Raw genomic sequence first — 18,407 nt, forward strand, 5'->3', positions numbered from 1 at the left:
AGACCTTAAACAAGCAGCTGTCGTGTTTACTGGTGGTGCCTTCCGAGCAACGCTTGTTTTGTCTATTCTGGAACGATTTACCTTTGAAGCTGCAATATGTATAGGCACCAAATGGCACTACCGGCATCAGCTTTGCGTAAGCTGACTGTTATAGGTCGCCGATGCTGCAGAGGGGCCGATTTCTAAGTAATTGATGGAATCAGGCAAGTACTGTACATCACCCATACGTGGTATTGAAAAAGCAAGACTGTTGTATGCCATCTCTGCGCAAATTAAGCGCCATTAATCGAGCGGTTTAAGCGAGAGGAGCATTTCACGGTACACATTTGGCGTTGCAGCACTCATGATAGAGCACACAGGGGCGTTGTATGTGCTTTCTTCCCACTGCCGGTTCTCTTTCGGCAGCTTCCTGCGCATGTCACCCAGCAGCTTTGACACACTGATGGAGCTCCTTGGCCCCCGCATCGCAAAAAAAGACACTCGGTTTCGCAAGGCTATACCTCCAGACCACCGCCTGGCGCAAGTTATTAGGTGATGGGAACATATTTTTGCTGTTGTGCACGACCTGTTGTACACATGCTGTAATATTGCTTTGCTTCTTGTTTTGCTCCGAAAACAGACTACTAGTCATATCAGGGATACTGTGAAGCTCGTAACGGATACAGCATAACTTGAAAGAATGCGAGGAATTTAGAACACATTTCCTTTCATTATTTCGGCGCCTCATGACTTGGTTCTTGAACTTCATGTGGATTACGGTTGGTGTTATCATTTTATCCAGTGAAAACAGCTGCTGGAACTGGAGGCGATTGGATCCATCGCTTTGGAACCACAGTACACATGAAGGCTTACTTAGCGAGTGTAGCTGAATTTGTTTGTCCCTTCTCTTTCCCTCTTTTCAGATTACTGGCTCCCCGCAGGGGCGTCTGCGTAAGCAGGCGTTTGGTGTGTTGCGCCACCACGTACCCGAGCACACGAGGGTTGGACCCTCCCGCGTGTAGCCGTGCGCGGCTTAGCCGTGTCCGGGGAAAGGGGGATCCTGGAGGTTGAGCCGATGCCGGGTGTTCGGACCTTTAAGGCCCCCCGGTGGAGGCAACACACCTCTTTGGCCTCTGCTTCACGTAGACGGCACCCCCGGACTGACCCACCCGGGGGAAATCGGCAGTCGCCTTTTCCTGTCTCTCTCTCCTGAAACCTTCGTCTTTCCCTTCCACTTTTAGTACTTTCCTGTCTCCTTCTCTCTTCTATTTACTTCCTTCTTCTTGGTGGCAAGGGTTAACCCTGTGTGGCTATCCAACCTTGGGTACACCATATTTGGTTATAGTGGCGGCGTACGACTGGCGTCGTGCAGACTTGCATGCAAGCTCTGCCGCGTCCCCTCGTTGGGCTCCGTGGTGGGCGGTCGGCGCTGTTGCCGAATTTTTATATATTTCATGGAAACTTCTTTTCCCAAACTTCCTGATCGCCCTCAGAAACGAGGGCGCACCGAAGATGTCTTTAAGTTTTTTGGCAATCGTACACAGAACTTTCCCCGCTTTCATGTCATCCACTCCGATAAGCCTGAGAAGACTGTAAGAATGATCTCACCTTTCGTTGTCTCGAAATCTCTGACAGAAGTTTTTGGTCCCGGATACAAAGCATCGAAAATGGCTAGCGGTGATCTTCTCCTAGAGCTCCGCGATCAGAAACAATTTGAAAAACTGTCAAAACTTGTATCTTTTGGGGGTGTTCCAGTCACAGTGACCCCACACCGTACCATGAATACTACCCGTGGCGTTGTATCGGATGCTGATCTGCTTGAATTGTCTGAAGCTGAACTTCTAGAGGGTTGGAATGATCAGAACGTGATCAATGTTAAGAGAATTAAAATAAGACGTGACGGAAAAGAAATCAATACCATGCACCTAATACTTACATTTGGCTCAAGCAACCTACCAGACACTATCGAGACAGGCTATGTGAAAATCCGAGTGAGACCATACATTCCAAATCCCCTACGATGCTTTAAGTGCCAGCGATTCGGCCACAGCTCACAGAACTGCCGAGGCCGCCAGACATGTGCAAAATGTAGTTCCCGTGACCATGCCTCTGAAACGTGCGAAAACGCTCCACACTGCGTGAACTGTGATGGCGAGCATGCCGCATACTCGCGGTCATGCCCGTCTTGGAAAAAAGAAAAAGAAATAGTCACTATCAAAGTAAAAGAAAACATATCATTCAAAGAGGCACGCAGGCGGGTTGCATACCTTCCTAAGGCCAGCTTTGCCGAAGTGGCGCGTCAGGGGGCAGCGTCACAACGGCCTCCGGCGGCTGTCCGACCCACAAGCAGTGAGTCGGCAGTCACGCCATCTGCCCCCGCGGCGGTTGCAGCTAGCGCTGCTCCGTCAACCGAGGAGAAGGGACCATCCACCCCGAAGGTGGGTGCAGCCGAGGCTGCCACAACCTCCGAGGCCCCTTCCAGCGCTGGCAACGGCCAGCGCAGCCAAATCCCTCAGGGAGTCCCATCGACCTCCGGGCTGGTGGGCGCAGGGGTCTTGCCCTCCAAGGCGGGACTCCCTCTGAAAACCTCTCGCTCGCAAGAGCTCTTGTCCGGCGTCTCACACGAGGCAATGGACAGTACACCTGTCCCCAAGGCGCACCAAACGCCTAAGGAGCGTCGAGAATCGCTTGAACGCTCCAAAAAGAACAAAACACCTATTACAGGGCCTCGAAAGGGCTCTGTAATCTAAGGCATCTTTCCGTTTCCGTACACACAGCACTAATTTACATTAAATATGGATACACAAATCATACAATGGAACGTCAGAGGTCTCGTTAGAAACCTTGATGATTTGCAAGAACTCATCCACACACATAATCCAAAAGTGCTGTGTTTACAGGAAACACACTTAAAATCAAAATACACAAACTTTCTTCGACAATATGTTACTTTTCGGAAAGATCGCGATGATGCTGTCGCATCATCGGGCGGTGTCGCAATTATAATTCAAAAAAGCGTAGCGTGCCAACGTTTACAGCTACGAACGGCCCTTGAGGCAGTGGCGGTTCGAGCTGTTCTTTCAAATAAACTCGTCACCATTTGCTCGCTTTATGTACCCCCGCACTTCAAATTAAACAAGCATGAATTTCAGTCATTTATAGACGAATTGCCAGAACCCTATCTTCTTCTTGGCGATTTCAATGCCCACAGCTCCCTGTGGGGCGACTCTCGTACAGACGCGCGAGGTCGTCTTATTGAACAGTTCCTCTTTTCTTCCGGTGCGTGCTTGCTGAATAAAAAGGAACCCACATATTACTCTCTAGCAAACAGAACATTTTCTTCAATAGATCTTAGTATAGTTTCCCCGTCTATACTGCTCGAACTTGAATGGGAAGTTACGAAGGATCCTTACGGGAGCGACCACTTTCCCATACTGATAAGAACATCTAAAGAAAACGAATATCCTCCGCAAGCTCCTAGGTGGAAGATAGACACAGCCGACTGGGAGAAATTTCGAAGTCTCACTAACATCTCATGGGCCGACATGTCTTCTCTAGAAATTGATGCTGCTGTAGAGTATCTTACATCATTCATAATAGATGCCGCATCAAAATGCATATCGGAAGTGAGTGGTCTGGCATGCAAACGACGTGTACCGTGGTGGAACAGCGAATGTAGGATCGCCCGTAAGAATTAGAACAAGGCGTGGGCGTTGCTACGTGCTTCTCCCACTGCAGAGAATCTTATAAACTTTAAGAAAATAAAGTCCCAAGGCAGGCGAACCCGCCGACAGGCCAGAAGAGAAAGCTGGCACAAGTTTTTATCGAGTATTAACTCGTTTAGGGATGAGGCCAAAGCCTGGAACAGAGTTAATAGGATTAGAGGGCGGCAAACACATTCACTCCCCCTGGTAAACACACAGGGCGATACACTACAAGACCAGGCAGACTCACTTGGGGAGTATTTTGAGAACGTGTCAAGTTCATCAAATTATTCACAATCCTTCCTCAAATACAAACAAATAGAAGAACGTAAGCCTTTCAACAGAAAATGTCGTCAAAATCAGCCATACAACCGTCCTTTTAGTATTGCAGAGTTCAGAGCTGCCTTGAGCGCATGCAAGAGCTCTGCACCGGGATCTGACAGAATCATGTATGAAATGCTGAAAAACTTACACAATGACACGCAAGTTACACTACTTACACTTTTCAACACTATCTGGGACGCAGGGTACCTTCCGACTGCATGGAAAGAAGCCATTGTGGTCCCTGTTTTAAAACAAGGCAAAGATCCTTCCTCAGTGGCAAGCTACCGCCCGATAGCGCTCACAAGTTGCATGTGTAAGGTATTTGAAAAAATGATAAATCGGCGCCTGAATCATTTCCTTGAACAGAACAAAATACTAGATCCTTATCAGTGTGGCTTCAGGGAAGGGCGCTCCACAACTGATCACCTTGTACGTATTGAAGCAAACATCCGTGACGCATTTGTACACCAACAGTTTTTCCTATCCATATTCCTCGATATGGAGAAGGCATACGACGCAACGTGGCGATACGGAATCTTAAGAGACCTGTCAGAAATTGGCATTCATGGTAATATGCTAAACCTCATAGAAAGCTATTTGTCCAATCGCACATTCCGTGTAAAAGTCGGCAATGTACTGTCACGTCCTTTTACACAAGAAACTGGTGTACCCCAAGGAGGCGTGCTTAGCTGCACGCTCTTTATAGTGAAGATGAACACGCTCCGTGCTTCATTACCTCCGGCCATTTTTTACTCTATCTATGTGGACGACATTCAAATAGCTTTTAAATCCTGTAACCTCGCAGTGTGCGAGAGACAGGTACAGCATGGTTTAAACAAAGTATCAAAATGGGCAGAGAAAAACGGATTTAAAATCAATCCTCAAAAAAGTTCTTGTGTACTTTTTAAACGAAAGAGAGGCCTGGTCCCGGATCCTTGCTTAGAACTGTGTGGACAACAAATTCCTATCAACAAAGAGCACAAATTCCTAGGTATTATACTTGACGATAGACTCACTTTCATTCCACACATCAAATATCTCAAAGAAAAATGTCTAAAAACAATGAACATAATAAAACTTCTATCCAAGACTACGTGGGGTAGTGACAGAAAGTGTCTAATGAATCTCTACAAGAGCCTAATACGGTCACGATTGGATTATGGGGCCGTAGTGTATAACTCTGCCGCCCCGAGCGCGCTAAGGATGCTGGATCCTGTCCATCATCTAGGTATCCGACTAGCCACTGGTGCTTTCAGAACAAGCCCGATCGAAAGCCTATATGCCGAATCGAATGAGTGGCCGCTCCACTTACAGAGATCATACGTCAGCTTTAGTTATTTCCTTAAAGTGCATTCCATTCCTGAACACCCATGTTTTAATATCATTACCGATATGACGTATGCTACACTTTTCCGCAACCGTCCGTCTATAAGACAGCCTTTCTCGCTGCGTGTGAAGGAGCTTAGCGATGAAATGCATGTCCCACTCCTGGAGCACCGCTTAATGCGCCCAACCAAGCTATTACCTCCTTGGGGCTGGCAGGTCACAGAATGTGACGTATCCTTTCTAAAAGTTTGAAAGCATGCTCCAGAGGTAGAAATTCGAATGCATTTCCTAGAACTTCAGTACAAACACTCGTGCACAGAGTTCTACACAGACGCTTCCAAGTCACATGCCGGAGTATCCTATGCAGCCGTCGGTCCTTCTTTTTCGGAATGCGATGTACTACATCCAGAAACAAGTATCTTTACGGCAGAGGCCTACGCTATATGGTCGGCTGTGAAGCATATAAAGAAAGCAAAACTCCAAAAGGCCGTAATATATACAGACTCCCTAAGTGTGGTGAAGGCCTTAATGTCACCCTACAAACATAAAAATCCTGTACTTACTGAGGTCTATTCCGACATGTGCAAAGCTTATCTGTCTAACCAGCAAATCATCATATGCTGGGTGCCCGGCCACAGGGGAATCGAGGGTAACGTCTTGGCAGACCAGATGGCTACGTCAATTGCACTCCCTGCTGTTAATAATACTGATTTGGTGCCTCTCACAGATCTGAAACCTTACATACGAAAGAAACTGCGAAACCACTGGCAACGCATGTGGGACGCAGAGATAAATAATAAACTGCACGTTATAAAGCCGCAGTTAGGTTTTTGGCCCTCCCCAACAAAATCTCGGCGAACAGATGTCCTATTCTGTCGCCTCAGAATAGGACACACATTTGGCACCCATAATTATCTGCTTACTGGAAGTGAACCTCCAATCTGTGGTAGATGCGGTGAGATGCTTACTGTCCTCCACGTGCTCCTGGAGTGTCGGGAAGCCGAAACGGAGAGAAAGAAACATTTTCCGCTTGCTTACAAACATCACATCCCTCTACACCCGGTTATGTTTCTTGGTAACGAACCGCTTTTTGACACCAAGACAGTCCTGAGCTTCTTAAATAATGTAGTACTACACGTTATATGCCCAAGAAATTCGTAGAGCATCCTCGCTCCAGAGGATGCCGCTGCGATAAGAGTTTTGCCTAGCACATGCCTCCAGGCCCTTGTTTTTTCAAGGGCTCTAAGGAGGCAGTAGTGCTCGAACATATCTTATAACCTTATATATTTTTACGCATCGTATCATTCTATTTAAATGCATTTTAATGTTCATAGTACACGTCATAGGTCATCGCCATAATCTTATTATACAGATTTTGCGCACTTTAGCGCGACCGTTTTTAAGGCCCCTCTACAGCCACGTCACACCAACTTCATCGAACTCATGATTTCACTGCAAGCCCATTAACACGGACATGGCGCTCTTTGGCCATACTTGGCCCTTGCGCCACAAAACATCATTCATTCATTCATTCATTCAGATTACTGGCTGTTGGCGATACCCTGCGGTCATCTGCCTTTAATTTCTTGGCTGGCAGGTCCACAACGTGCAACCTTGTTTCAGAGGTGTGCCTGGCCATTTGGGAAGTGCTTGGCCCTATATATGTTATAACGCCATAATCTCCAGATGAATGGTTGAGGGTAAGTTCTTTGATCTCATTTCCTTGCGCATACTGCATAGAGCGTAAACCAGTGACAGTATCGATAAAATGTAATTTAGGCACTGAAACTTCGTGACCACTGCCCTTGAAACTAAAGCGACCAGTACAAAAAAGTCTGCATAGAAGCATAATTGTCAGAATAAATAATTTCAGTGTCATTGTCGAAGGTACAAATCACTACTACGACTTCTAGGACTGCTATTCTACATGGAGCATGTTGCACATCCCCCGCCCGACGTTATCTTCGAGACTTGTGCTTAACATATCAATTGCGGTTTTTTTTTCTGCCCTAAACTTAGGTCTCTAAAGAGTTTGAGCGCATCTGGAACATGCTACACTGCCTAGGCGCAATAGATGGAAAGCATGTCAATATTGAGTGCCCGAACAATTCAGGCAGTGTGGACAGAAACTATAAGAATGCTTTCAGCAAGTCGATGCTTGCAATCAGTGATGCACACTACAGGTATGCAAGTACAGTTGCTTTACTTACAAGTGCTTGGAGCTTTTGTATATGCTGTGCCTGGCTGATTTTCTTTTCTTGGTAATTGCCAGCTTTCTTGTGTGTGCTGGTGGATCTCAATCTCAGAGAGCACGATGTCATGTGGTAGATGCATAAGAATCATATACGGCCTCTAAGTAGTCATCGGTTGTGTTAATTTCAGAAAACAGCCAGTAAGGGATGCTTTCTTAAGAACCTATAATGAAAACATAGAGATATAATTGATGCAACTTTATTTTACAGAAACACCTTTCAAGTAAAGTGTAAAACCGCTTTTTGCTTTTTACTAACCACTGTAAGTCACTTACGGCTAGACCTTGTCAGATTCTGACTAGAGCCTTTCTAGCTTTGTCACCTATAAAGCTCCTCAAAGAATGAGGAAGGTTGTAGTTGTATCATTTAGTTGGTGTTTGAACTGCATGTTGATGTATGCAACAGTCCAACTGTCATGATTAGTTTTCATGTGAGTGACGTGGCAGCCATAGCAAGTTAAATGTGCCTATGTTTCCTTGAACCAGATCATATGAATATAAAAAAATTTGTTTGCACTCCACTCTTAGGTTCTTGTTTGCAGAAGTAGGCCACAATGGCAGCGAATCAGATGGGGGTAATTTTGGCCGGAGCCCATTCTTCAAGAGAGTTGACCAACGCCTGCAAGGGATTCCTGAAGACTCTCTTTTGGCAGACATTGGCAGCACGCCCTACTTCTTTGTAGGAGACGAAGCGTTTCCTCGGAAAACCTACCTCATGAGGCCGTATGCAAGGAAGAGTAATACCATTACCTTCATCATTTCTTGGCCGTTACAGTACTAGCCATTAGCTAGATCTTGAGGAGTGATTTTACACACATTTAGGGGTCTCGTAATATGATATATGTGTCATCAGCCAGTGCTGCAAAGTTATGCAAATGAGGGATTGTATACAAGCATGAAAAGATCCTTTTCCTCCATTGACCTAAACCACTCTAAATGTTGCCATCGCAGCTATTTCTGACAGGTAGTGATTATATGTAGCACATTTGTTGCGGTAAACATGTAGTGTGCTAGATCTTGGGGATAATTTATACCTGCAAATTTACACAACTTTATAAGGAAACTGAAGCGGCACTCCTTCTGCAGGTCTACCCCCTTTGTTTGGAAACTGTGTTGACGGGCAAGCTCAGCAACCAGATGTTCAGGGAGCACCAAGTCAATTTTCACAGCTACAAGAAAAAAGAATTTTCAACTATAGACTGAGCAGGGCTCGACGAGTTGTCGAAAATGCCTTTGCGATTCTGGCTCAAAGGTGGCGCATCCTGCACCGGCCATTTAAAGCCAAAGATGAAAATGTCAGACGGATTATATCAGCGTGTGTATGCTTGCACAATTTTCTGATGACAGAAACAGCTTCCTCTCGTGCAGTTTACTGCCCACCAGGAACTACTGATTATGAAGATTGGCAGAGACGTCAAACCGATGGAACATGGAGGCAAGAAGCGGATGAGAATGGCGGACTGACTCCTGTGCCTGCCACAGGTTATCACCCAACGAGGTAATCATGTTGTGGAAATATCTGCGAACGAAACTGGAACTGCTGTTTACTTACTATTGCCCCAAATAGCTTGCTTTTATGATTAACAGTTAAAGTGATGTTAATTGCCACATGTTGGAGCGAGCACTTACGCTTCAATGTTCCATTTGTTTTGTGTTTAGGCTTTCCTACACTACACGAGACAGGCTTTGCAAACACTTCATCGGAAGCGGCAAGGTCCCCTGGCAAGAGGAGATGATCAGGAGCAGCAGAGTATAGTTATGGTAACATTTTTTTTACGTACAGCCACTTTAAACACATTTTATATTGCATTGCCTGCTTGCAGTAATGACAGCACCCTCGTACACTTTGCTGTCTTCTAAAAATTATTCTTGAGACATATGTATGTTCAATAAAACTTGGTGCTGGGCTAGTTGGTGATGCATTCTTTAAAACTGATGGTAGCGCTAAAAGGACGGACACAAGATGAAAAGACGACACGACGACGAGGAAACGCTTTCCTCGTCGTCGTGTGGTCTTTTCATCTTGTGTCCGTCCTTTTAGCGCTACCATCAGTTTTAAAGAATATGTATGTTGCAGGTACGGATGCAGACAATAGCAAATGGAGCACGCTTTTGCCTTCTAATATTTTTCACGAGTTCAGTAATTGAAAGTGGCATCTGCGGTACGTGCGGGCTGCTGGTGGACACTAGTGTGCTTCCTCATGGACAAACAGTGTTTCTTCATGTCAAAAGGAAAGGCCTGATTGCAATTAGAACGGAATAGCATGCTCTGTTTACTTGTGTCTGCACCTATATATTTGGCAGCACTTGTGACAGAAAAAGGCACATGCAATCACAGATCATGAAAAGGTGGCAGCAGTTAACCCCATAACAGCTGGCTTTGTAAAAATGTGAATAGTTTTCATTGGTAGTTGCAGGTGAATACCACACCCTTTCAGTACTGCACAAACTGTATTTCCTGACATATTCCATATATCAGTAAATCTGAAAATGGGCCAAGCGAGAAATGCCAAAGGAAGAAATGCCATCCAAAATGTTTGTTTATTTAAGATAACTTACAGGCCCCTGAGCAATGTGTGAAGGGGATGTTATCAACAGTGCGTTTATAAAAGCAATACAAAAAGGGAGAAGTTCAGCTCATAATAAATAACATTTGAACACATGATTACAGATAAAAAGCATGAAGCAATGGACGGTACAGTCTAAATCAAGTAAGAGAAAAAAGAAACAAGATGCATAACAGGTAAACAGAAGTAAAAAGTATAGTGTTACAGTGGTGCAGCAAAGTAGAAGAAATATGTGTGGATGAAGTAAGCATATAAAACATTAGTGAGAATTTTGTTCATTCATGGCTCCTTGGAGTCGGTGATACATCATTGTTTGAAATTCGAATATCGCCTCTGACTGGTCTCTCGGACCAAGCATTCGCAGCTGTGCGGCAAGTGCCATGCACGTATGGTATACGACATCTTGTGGCTCCCGCTGCAGTTGTTGCTTCTGCTGCCTCTCAGTCCGCACCGCCTGGAGGTGCTCCATACAGGCAGCAGTTACAGCAGCATGCTGAGGGGCTTTGAATGGGCTGCAAGTTGAAACAGTTCTTTTAGTAGTCGTGTATTATGTAATCATTCTTGATTTACCTCTGTTGTTTCCTTGGTGACCGCCGTGCTTTTTTCCGCCTTGGAGTCCTACGAAAAAATTGAACCTTTCTCAGCAGCGAAATGCATTCACTCCAGAGGCACTATAGCAAGCAGTTAGATGCAAGCATGTGCTACATGAGAAATGAAAAAGCTCGAGTCACAGTGTTCCACCTACCTATCTGTGTCAGACTCTAAGTCATCTTCTGTTGGTTGGCTGTAAAAATGAGTGTGTAAATGCCATGTTTGCACAGGTTGCAAGGCATTTCAGTGATTGCAGTCTTGTGTGCCTATATTATAAGTTCTTTACCTTTCAGTTGCAGCAGCTGCTGGTGTTGCTGAGCGACTTGACGGAACTGAGGAGCCAGAAGTTCCCGGCACCTCATCTTGGTCCTGGAGATTTCTGTTTCCAGTGCACAACAGTTATTAAATGAATAAACCTATAATTATTTGACGGCCTAAGTTTGGGCAATAACACTGTGATAAATTCATATTAGATATAGTCATGACTGGCAGGAGTCGCAACCTGTACATGATAGAAAGAACATTGTTCGGGAACTTACTCTTCAGGAAGGAAGTCAAGGCTTGAATAGAGCCTGCAAAAATATATTTACGCATAAGGAGAGCACTCTGAAAAGTTACTAACTTGAGAGTGTAGGTTTTGTTCCCTCCTGGGTTTTTGCATGGATAACATAACAAGCAAGGCTACAAATGCTCGTGTAGATTTTGGAAAATTGCTCCACTCACATTGGCTCTTCTGAAATTGGCTCCATTATTGCTTGCATTGACAGAAAGTGTTTCCATTTTATAGTGGCGACGTCTGCGGCACCGGCTCCGCTCTTCATGCTTGTTCGAATTTGGTTTCGAATCTTTGCGAATGTGTCCTTCAGGTTCTTAAACTTTTTTTGACACAGCGAACCTGCAGAGAATAAAAGGCACTTTCGTCAAGTAGAATGAACCGAATTGATGGACTGTTTGTTCGCTTTCATTCGCGCTCTTTCGAGTCATTCAGCAGAGCACCTCTGACAATTTTTAACGGCTATTTACTGTGCTCTGTTGCAATACTCGACCGCCGTTATTTCTTTGGCTGACCACAACACAACCGCCGTTGCCCGCGGCAATAATTGCCGGGCATCGGCTGTCGCCGCAGATCATGAATCGTTAGAAAACTTTACGCTCACCGTTGTAGCACAGGAAAGTTTCTATTTTAACACTGCGCTACTCTCGCGGTGCCATCAGTGTCGCGCGTGCATGCCTGCGCAGGCATTCGAACGACGCACGAGCGGAGCATGCACGGCATAGGAGCAAGCAGCGGCGCGGGAAAAATGTTTGCTGATGTTTGACGGAGAATATGCATAAAAGCAAGGTACTGGCAATGAGAAAGTCTCGTCGCTCCGGCATCGCCGCGAGTAAGCGTGAATAGCAGTTGTACTTACCACTCACTCCCATTTCTTTCCCGATCTTGTCCCATAGCTGCTCTTTGTAGGCAATGTCCTTGAAGTTCAAGTGCCGTTTGTCATATAGTATGGGGTGCTGCTTAATTGCGTCGATGAGCATTTCTACGGAGAAGATCGGTCGCTCAGACATACTGGCCGCCATGTTGACATTGAACGGGTTATGACGTCAAAAACGAAACTTGCGGCTGCGGCGAAAGCGGAAAAAATGGGTCCTGACCGATTGCCTTCACCGCGCCGCTTTCCGCGCTCCTCGGCGTCAAAAGCGGTCGAATCCGCTTCGCTCGCCGGATATTTCGTGTAGTGTGAACAGGCCTTTATACCGATACAGCGGCGGCGACCAGGCCGCCGCGACTACAGAGGCGAAGACATGCTCCACCGCAATACACGGGGGAGCGCAGCAACCGCAAAGTGGGAAACGAACGATCCACCTCCGGGTCGACGTTGCTTGTCGACAGCTAGGCAAGGGACTAGTTCGGCTCGCACGAGTGGCCGGTGCGCCGGCCGCATGACGACAGTCGGCGCGGCGGCCAATGCCGCGAGTCGAAGCCAAAGCGAGAACCCGAGCCCTGGCAGATCTCAAATTTAACGCACACACCACGTTAAAACACGTTGCAAAGATTTCAAATAGCCTTTAGAGGCAATCGTGAATGCGATGAAAATTAAGGGCTGCGTGGTTGAGGTAGCGAGGCCGCGGCACGATTGAGAAGCTAGCACAACGGAAATATGGAATAGACACAAGACGCTTGCCGCTACGGCGGCGTCCGCGGCGGCAAGTGATTCGCGCGTGAGCGCTCGTCCTGTTCATTTTAACTTTTAACTGCGTGTCAAAGCTGCACCTTCACCATGAACAGTTTACGGAGCGTAGGCAGCTTGAAACCGCAAGGCGGAGGATGAAAGTTACACAGGGCTCGGGCTTTCCCGCCATTTAGTGAGATGCGAGCTCTGTGCCCATGCCTTAATATTTCGCTACAGTAATCCACCGCCATCGCACGCAACATCTACAATATAGTTAGGGATTTCCACCGGTGACACAAAGCAAATCACACTGTCTGTATCAAGCGGCAAAGATTGTTCACTCCACCTGTCCAAATGAAACGAATAAATCGACGCACGAAGACACCAAACCCCTCTTCATGCGAAAGTCATCTTGCGAAGTGCAGCTCCGCATCAAAAGCAACCACATAGTACTAGTTGTTCGAAACATTTAGCTTACTACACTCTAGGCTTTAAAAAATAAACGGATATATTTAAGGTTTTCAGGTGCATTATTCGTAGCTTACTTCTTAATAGAGACGCACGTGACTAGACCACGGCGGTCAAAAACAGAAAATGTCTGTTTTTTTGCTTGATCACCTTTCTGTTTTTTCCAGTAACAGATTTTTTCCGTGCGGCAACAGTAAATTTCTGCAAAAACGCCTGTAATTTTACACACTTTTTTTACAGTGCACTTGCTTCGTCGAATATGGTCCTTCGCCGGCGGGAATACTGGCGTTGAGCGTAGCCGTCATCTCTGCGTAGACGCGCGCGTTCCGACTACTTGAGCGCAGAGCGGCCAGATTATCTTCCCAAAGGCGTATCAGTGCCTCAGTTGTCGCGTCAGGCCAAATGATACGCCTTTTGGAAGATATCTGGGACGCGCCTGCGCTGCACTCTAGAGAAGTATCGTCCGCCATTTTGCCTTTTTGCGAAACGTCGGTTACACTAAACCGAGGTTACCAAGCTCGGTTGGCGGTCAACCGCGGTTAGCGGCCTAACCGCAGTTTCGCCTGTCGTGTAACCGCGTTTAGCGATAACCGCGGTTACGTTAACCGCGGTTAAGGTCGCCCGTGTAACAGGGGTGTAAGTGGATGTTCCCTTCAAGCCATCAAACGTGTTGCGCATTATTTGCTGCATGGTCTGCGGAGCCTTGCAAAATCCGAAGGCCATTCGTAGGTACTCGTGTATTTTCCGTCTGGCGTTGCGAACGCGGTTTTGTGAATGTCGCCAGGCTTCACTCGCACCGTGAGAATGGCCGACTTCACGTCAAAGATAGTGAAGTACTTTGAACCGTCCCTCATGATGTCGTCAATTACATCTTCCATGATTGGCATCGGGTAAGGCGGATTGATGGTTTTCTCGTTCAATTTTCTGTAGTCGTGGACCATTCGTCTGGGCGTGGTGGGGTGGTGTGGTTGATCCACTACAATGCTAGGCGCGCTGTACTGGCTCTGGCCAAAGCCACCTGGAAAAATATACAAGGCCTCCGCACACCGGTGTGACATCACGCTAATCTTATGGGCCGGACAGTCGACGCCGTCGGCGTTTCCGCGCCTAGATTCGTTGCGCTTGCAGGGTTACGCGTCGTGGATACTATGGCTTCGGAAAATTAGTGCTGTCCTTAAAGTGACAGCAACCTATAAATGCATATGCTTCGGTTCTAATGCAAGACACGTATAGCTGACGCAAAACATAAGGGGGAGCCGCCGGTTCACCGCAGTCAACACCACCATAGAAAGCAACATTCTTTCATATCTTCCTTAGATTACTCTAATGGCGACATTGTTTTTTGCGTGTATCGCAACATGACCTGCCTTATTGTCCTTGTGATCTTTGGTCGGGGCTAAGACAAGCAAACTGCATGCTGCTTAGCCACTTTAACCTTAGACGGAAAGAAAGAGGAAAACTGCATATTGAAGACACATAATATACTTTATTCACAAATGGTAAGAACTGCATTCAGAAACAAACATTTTAAATCTTCCATATACAAGACTTCAAGTCGGCCTAGTTGGAACAGCTTCATCTTAAAACTTATTGTGCGCAAACAAACAGGGACGAAGAATAGAAGAAACACAAGGACGAGCGCTTTCTAACAACTGGTTTTATTTTTGAAGAACCACGTGCTTATATACCCACAGATCTGCGCGATCTAGTCAACAGAATTCACTTCTATCATCATATCTTTAACGCATTTTATCGTAAGTGGTTGTTTCATGCCCCTTGCTGTTTTTATGTTGACCCGGTGGCTTTGGTCCACGTCTTTGTTTTTTATCACAAGTGTTATATGTACTATAGACGCGCTCTCTTGACTTGATCGCGCAGATCTGTGTGTATTATATGCGCTATAGGCGTGCTCTGTTGACTAGATCGCGCAGATCTGTGGGTATATAAGCAGGTGGTTCTTCAAAAATAAAACCAGTTGTTAGAAAGTGCTCGTCCTTGTGTTTCTTCTATTCTTCGTACCTGTTTGTTTGTGCACAATAAGTTTTGAGATGATTCCATATACAATTATCATTCTGACTCTTGCATTCCGTAAAACAGTCCTCGCTAGATACACGAATATTGAGGTTCGTTTTATTGGTGAAAATTTTATGATTATAGGGTCACGCACAACTAATTGACAAATAGAATAAGCTTCCGTCTTTGTTGTACCATTTCTTGTGTTTCTTTTATTTTCACCTACCTTGTTTGGAGGCCTTTTTTGTCTTCATAAAATGCTGAGATAATGGTGAAAAGTAAGTCAAAAACGAAAAGCCTACTACAGTCCTGAAGGAAAACATGCAATTAATGGATTGCGGTAACACGGAGAGTTCCAATCATAAACAGGTAGCACAATACACTCACACGCTAACATTTGAATCGGCAAAAATGCAGGGTATAAATTTTGATAATGTAGGCAAATAAATCCTAGCTACGCCACAGATTTCTTTTTACGAGGGTTCTGTCAACACAAACATACGTAGATCTTCAATAAAACAGAGCTTCATGAATAAAAAAAATCAATTATGAGAAACATATCTCAGGCCTTCAAGGTCTACCATTTTCGGTCGTTCTTGGCGTTGCGTAATTTGTCATTTTCTGTGCGGCACAAGTTGTTCAGCACTAGATTCGCTGCAGCACTTACAACATGCCCCATTACTTCCTGTGCAGGATGACCAAAATCACACACATCTACAACCTCAAGTTTATGAAGGGTAGCGAACACAAGGCCGGCAAGAGTATCTTTCTGCCTAGGAAGGCTGAAAAATCGTACTGCATATTCTGGTGTCCTGAGCTTGTCCAATATAATTTCAGTAAATAGTACAGCATTAACTACAACTGCTCGTGGAAACTTCAGGATCATCTAGATCGACGTCTTGCACCACAAGGCTTTCACTGCAAGATGCGCATGTCAACTTATTTAGAGCTGTATGGGCACAATAGCCGGCAACATAGGCTAGTGCCGGTAGCCTTGACGTTTTTTCTCAATGTCAGAGTCGGTCACAGTGACGTGAAACTGGCCGTTTCCTGAATTTACACTTGTCTCCAACGTGCTCGCGCGCGGTGGTATATCATGACCAAATCAGGCAGGTCCAGAACCTTCTGAAAATGCAATTTGTTTTCAGATCCACATATCTGCCTTATAGACACGTGGTAATTGGCACCAGACAATTGCCAGTACTTTCCAAAGCGATCCTCCAAGCTATCAGTTTGAAATTTGTCCAAAAGAACATTCTCGAAATGAAGCTCTTTGAGACAGTATATGGCAAGTTTGTGCAAGGCGTGGGTAGTGTGGCTGAAAGCTGTGTGCGTTTCACGTGTCAGGTGGCCATTGTCATGTTTGAGGCTTCCCCAGTGATAAAGCCATTGAACTATTCTCTCTAAGAATTCTAGTTGAGGACATGTCGATGAAACTATTGGACCTTGCAACTGATCTCGCAATCGCTGTCCTTTTCTTGGCGTCTTGACGTTAACAATGTTCCACCAAGTCAAAATGGTGTCGACATATTGAGATGTTTCCTTTGCATGCTGGAACGTTGTGACACTGAGAGCAGCAACAGTAGACGAGTTAAAAATCTTTAAGGCCAGTTTAACGTTCTGCCGTTCCATGTTCGAGGGGTTCAGTGCCTTCAAAGTGAGCGTTGGCGCTAGCTTCAAGAGCTTATGCTTTTCAGCTTCGTGCAACTGGCATAATACCTTGAATACCTAATACCTTGAAGTCAGCTTCATCACTCTTCGGTTCAGGAAAGTACATGCATTTGCCAATGTTTCTTTGATTCAGCCAATTATTGCTTATACACTTTAGTATGTGAACTGGGTCCACCAGGAAAACAGGGGTCGTGATGGGTCAGCAGGATGCTGGTAAACAATGCTGACACTTGCCGTCTTAGCGAAGTAGGACATGGCTTTTCTGTTTACGGAGTTATTGTCCGAGATCACTGCCATTATCCGAAAACCAGATGCCTCTAGATCAAGAACAATCTTCCGAAGGAAGTCGTGCAGCGCCTTAGCATCGATTTGTGCCACAGGAAGAATGTGTACAACATCCTTGTTTGAAGAAAGCAGGCTCTGTATCATAAACGTGGACAGCTATTGCTGCCGTCGATGAATTTACCGCAGCACCAGTAAAAAAGCCAGCCTTGTAATAAAAAAATGATTGAAGGTGAACCTCATCAATCATTAACGTTAAGTCTTTTCATGCTCTTTATATGTACTTACAATACGCTTTGCATAGGAAAGAAAGCTACATTTTTGCTGCTAAGTTTCACGGCTTACATCGTACGATGAACAGTCTTCTGATCGGATCAGAATGCGGCATCTTAAGCTTCATCGAACTTCTCAGGAATCTGTATGCATGAGGTGAAATTGTGAACAGAAGGCTAGCAAAAACCAATAAATCGGGGCGATATCGGCCAGCATTATTCAAAACAAGATCAACTTGACTCTTTAAGAATTTAAGCACTTCCAAATGCCATTCTTGCAACTCGCATGCGAAATGTTTTCCACTTGCTTCCTCTTGCAGTGTCGAAACCAATGTCAGTAGATGACGTGCCTTTTCAGAACGCTCAGTGCTGATATTCTTATGTGTCTGTTGATGATGTGTAACACACTTTTCAAATCTCTCAAGTCGCACAGCTTTTCAGGAACTAACACACCACACTTCCTCACACCCGTTTCACCAAAAAATACTTCGGCGCGCAGGTCTGTGGACACGATCACCTAAAGACATTCTGCAGAAGCAGATTGAAGTGACAACTCCAAAAAGAAAACCTTGGAGCCCCTGTTCAAAACTGTCCAGAATTCCGAATTCTGAAAGCTTGCAAGGCCTTCAGCAAGTCCGTAAAACTACCAACAACATTTTTGGCGTCCTCTTCTGCTTGGGTTTGCCGAGAAAGCATTATTGCTTTTCGCAAAGATGCGGCTTCCAAGCGCGCTCTTTTCGCACCCGGCGCTTATCGAACGCATGCTTGCGGACACGATAAATAGGCAGGAC

General features: G+C 45.5%; 1 pseudogene; it reads left to right on the forward strand.

The window, feature by feature from the left end:
- Window positions 1-11,193, forward strand: part of LOC126523490 (uncharacterized) — a 230,211-nt pseudogene extending 219,018 nt beyond the window's left edge.
- Window positions 11,194-18,407: the final 7,214 nt, after the last annotated feature.

This window comes from Dermacentor andersoni, chromosome 4, assembly GCF_023375885.2.
Source record: "Dermacentor andersoni chromosome 4, qqDerAnde1_hic_scaffold, whole genome shotgun sequence".
Lineage (NCBI taxonomy): Eukaryota > Metazoa > Arthropoda > Arachnida > Ixodida > Ixodidae > Dermacentor > Dermacentor andersoni.